Genomic DNA, 3,725 nt, shown 5'->3' with positions numbered 1-3,725 from the left:
CACTGGGGAGAGAGCTGTAGAAAGGATTTCTGTGCCTGGAATAAGCTACTCTCTATTGTATACTCAGTAGAGGGTAGCTTCATAAAAATACATTGCTCACTAATTTGACTGGCATGAGATAAATCAAACACTGCATGGAGCTTTTGAATCTTGGAGCTGAGATGGTACATAATATCTTCTATCCCGTGCTCCAGGCCTTCATCACAATGTCTGAAGCTCTGTGGCAGGCACTCACAGTGGCTGCTTCATTTACCACCTCTTCATGGACAAACCTTATACTAGTCTGGGCTCTCAGATTCCATCAATTTCATCATGAATATACCAACGAGAATGGTAAGTTTCCCTGAGCCTAAGAGAATAAGAAATAAGTTATTCATATCATAATAAAATCATATTATATTGATATGGGAAAAATTTCATTTTTTTTATTGTGAGAATACCATACAGAGGAGTTACAATTACATGGGCAAAATAATGAGTACATTTCTTATCAAGTATTGTTGTCTCCTCTTTGTTTCCCCTTCCCATCCCTTCCCATATTCCCCCCAACTCCCCCCACCCGATCCTTCCCCCCCCCAAAGTTGTAAAGTTCGTTTTTCGACATAACGACTTGTACATTTCATTGTTACAATGGGTCCACTTGTATCCCTAGTTAAATGATTTGTTTTTGCCCTTCCCCTCCACAAATTATACCAACATCAAATACAGTGAAAGCAGGGGTTAAACCGTGGGGGAGGGACATATAAAGCAACATAGAAATCATTTTATAAATATGTTAGAAACAATTGCATGAAAGAAAAAAAAACATTTGAATACTTATCTTGGGGTTCATTCCCCTAACATCAACTTATATGACTTTTTCTGCTTGACTCAGACATATACTACTTATTGCAAATAAGGGAAACCATGGGACCTATGTTTCTTTGGGCCTGGCTTACTTCACTTAATTTACCCAAATGATCACAAACAAGGCCATACTAAAGCTACCAGCACAACTATGTTTATCGCAGCATTATTTACCATAGCTAAGATATGGAACCAACCCAGATGCCCCTCAGTAGATGAATGGATCAAGAAAATGTGGTATATATACACAATGGAATTCTATGCCTCCATCAGAAAGAATGACATTGCCCCATTTGTTAGGAAATGGAAAGACTTGGAAAAATTTTCATTCTTGAAACCTCTAACTGCCTTACACTTCCAATGCCATTTCTACTCTGCTGTCTACACCATGGAACCAGGTACAACCTCTCTGCCTCCTTCTCATGAACCCAAGCAGACCTTTTTTCTGAGCAAGCTGACTCCACAACACATTCAGTGATGGATTCTATTTTATTTTTCTTCACTCTTCATTAGCATCAAATAGTTGTACAAGGAGATTTCATTTTGACGTATCTATATATTCATACCACTTGATCAGATTCATCCCTTCACAATCTGCCCTGTCCTTTCTTTCTTTTTGAATGATTCCAATTTTGTTGACAACATCTACAGCATCATAATCAGGAGCCAGTGGAACATAAGCCTTCTTCTCTCCATCAGGCCTGATCAGAGTATTGACCTTAGCCACGTCAGTTTCATACAGCTTCTTTACAGCCTATTTGATCTGATGCTTATTGGCCTTGACATTCATCCTGAACCCAAGTGTGTTGTTGTCTTCCATTTTCTTCATGGTTGACTCAGTATTCAGGGGGAACTTGATGATAGCATAGTGGTCAAGCTTGCTTCTCCTCGGAGCACTCTTCCGAGGGTCTTTGGGCTGTCTCTGGAGCCACAGCATCTTGGGCCACCAGAAGGTAAGTGAAGTGTGTATGTTCTTTTTGTGGTTGTGGCCGCCTTTCAGCATTGCCTTCTTGGCCTTCAAAGTCTTTTCCTTGACTTCAGCTTTAGGAGGGGCAGGAGCTCCCTTCTTCATTTTTGGTGCCATCTTGGTGGCAAAAAGTTGCCTTGTCCTTTCTTCCCAAACCAATCTCAACAAACATCACTGTCTCATTTCGTACATGGACATAAAGTATTTTGATCATGTTCACCTTCCTTTACCCTCCCTATTCTCCCTCCTCTCTCCCTAGGACCCACACCCCAGACAAGACTTATTTGAATTCCTGTCATTCAGATATTTTAGTTTATTCCAATTGTTTCAAGAGTTTCACCAGGCTATTTCACACTGTAGACACATAACAAAATGGTGAAACAAGGACACCGGATGACCCATTGTCACGACGATACCCATAAGACAGTATATTGGAAATGAACTTTACAACTTCAGGCGTGGGGGTGGGGTGGGTAGGGAGGAGTGGGGGGAAGGGAAGGGATAATGGGACAACAACAAGGGAAGGGGTAACAATGATCCACAAGTAATGTACTCCTTGCCTTACTCATGTAACTGTAACCCCTCTGTACAGCATCTTTACAACAAAATAAAATTTAAAAAATTGACTCCCTAATTTATTCTCACTTTCTCCATCCTCACCACTCCTAATCAATGGCTTTGGGGGAATTTCATTTTTGTCATCTTAGTTCACAGATCCAGTGTATTTCAGTATTATTAACTGCCTAACATTCGCCTTTCCTTCCCTATTCTCTCAAATAGTCCCACAATTACAGTCACACAATACACATATATGATGGTGTGTGTGTGTGTGTGTGTGTGTGTGTGTGTGTGTGTGTGTGTGTGTGTGTGTATGTGTACATGTGTCCATCTGCCTCTGGCTTATTTTGCCTAACATGATATTTTCCAGTTCCATACATTTCCCTAGAAAAGATATTTCATTCTTCTTTATGGTTGAATTATACTTTATTGTGCCTATTTTACACATTTCCTTGATCCACTCATCAGTGGTAGAGCATCTGGATCATTCCACAGCTTAGCTACTATGAAGAGTGCTATAATAAATATCGGTATGGAGGTGCTTCTGTTAGATTCCTTTGGCTAGACGCCCAAGAGTGGTATCGCTGGATCTTATGGTAGCCCTACCTTTGGTTTTTTGAGGGCTCTCCATACTGACTTACATAGTGGTCACATTAGTGTACACTACCACCAATCTTATATAAGGGTTCCTTTCTCCCTCACATGCTCACCAACATTTATTGTTGTTTGTGTTCTTGATTATGGTCATTCTGATAGGACAGAGATGAAATCTGAATTTCAGTTTGAGTTGCATTTCATTTATGTCCAGGCATGTTGAGCTTCCCTTGTGTTATTTTCTGGTGTGTGTGTGTGTGTGTGTGTGTGTGTGTGTGTGTGTGTGTGTGTGTGTGTGTGTGTGTGTGTGTGTGTGTGTGTGTGTGTGTGTGTGTGTGTGTGTGTGTGTGTGTGTGTTTGCCAGTCCTAGAGCTTGAAGTCAGGGCCTGGGCACTGTCCCTGAGCTTCTTTTGCTCAAGGCCAGTGCTCGACCATTTGAACCATTAGCATCTCTTCTGCCTTTTTCTGTTTATGTGTTACTGAGGAATCAAACCCAGGGCTTCAGGCATGCTAGGCAAGCACTCTACCACTAAGCCACCTTCCCAGACCCTCTGTGTTATTTTCAAGTGTTTTTTAAAATTTCTTCTTTCAAGCACTGTCTGTTCAGCTCATATGCTCATTTATTCATTAGTCCAGTATCATGATAGCTCCTGCTTTGTTTTTGTTTGTGTGTTTCCTCACAAGATTGTTTTAGCTACTCTATTTTTTGTATTTTCATATGAATTTTAAGGTTGATTTTTAAAATTTCTTTAAAGAATGA

The 3,725-nt window shown here is 40.5% G+C and overlaps 1 pseudogene; it reads right to left on the bottom strand.

The window, feature by feature from the left end:
* Nucleotides 1–291: 291 nt before the first annotated feature.
* Nucleotides 292–1,930, bottom strand: LOC138820237 (large ribosomal subunit protein uL23 pseudogene; annotated as a pseudogene).
* Nucleotides 1,931–3,725: the final 1,795 nt, after the last annotated feature.

The sequence above is a fragment of the Dipodomys merriami genome, unplaced genomic scaffold (genome assembly GCF_024711535.1).
Source record: "Dipodomys merriami isolate MVZ:Mamm:240054 unplaced genomic scaffold, mDipMer1.0.p SCAF_85, whole genome shotgun sequence".
NCBI classification, from domain to species: Eukaryota; Metazoa; Chordata; class Mammalia; order Rodentia; family Heteromyidae; genus Dipodomys; species Dipodomys merriami.
Note: the sequence above shows the minus strand (reverse complement) of the source record. Positions and strands in the feature narration are given on the sequence as shown.